Below are 337 nucleotides of genomic sequence, written 5' to 3'. Positions count from 1 at the left end.
ATGCAGGAAATGGGACATCTGGGCACTAAGAACATGTGGGCAATCCTAATGTATAATAGGTGCCCACTCGTCCAGTTGTCCAGGTGCCCCTAGTGCCCAGATGTCTCCACATCCAAAAGTACCTACTTTTCCAGGTGCCCACTCGTCCAAATGCCCACATGTCCCTAACCGAGTGCCCAGATATCCAGGTGCCCACATGTCCCTAACCGAGTGCCCAGATGTCCATGTGCCCGCTCATCCAGATGCCCAGTCATAACAGAAATATGGTGCCCAGATGTCCCTAATGCCCCCTGACCCACTAGTATTCCTAATTTCTCCCCATTATGTTCCGTTGTGT

Source organism: Nannobrachium achirus (genome assembly GCF_963921795.1).
Source record: "Nannobrachium achirus genome assembly, chromosome: 21".
Classification (NCBI taxonomy): domain Eukaryota; kingdom Metazoa; phylum Chordata; class Actinopteri; order Myctophiformes; family Myctophidae; genus Nannobrachium; species Nannobrachium achirus.
The sequence above is the reverse complement of the archived record's forward strand: the minus strand, read 5'-3'. Positions refer to the sequence as shown.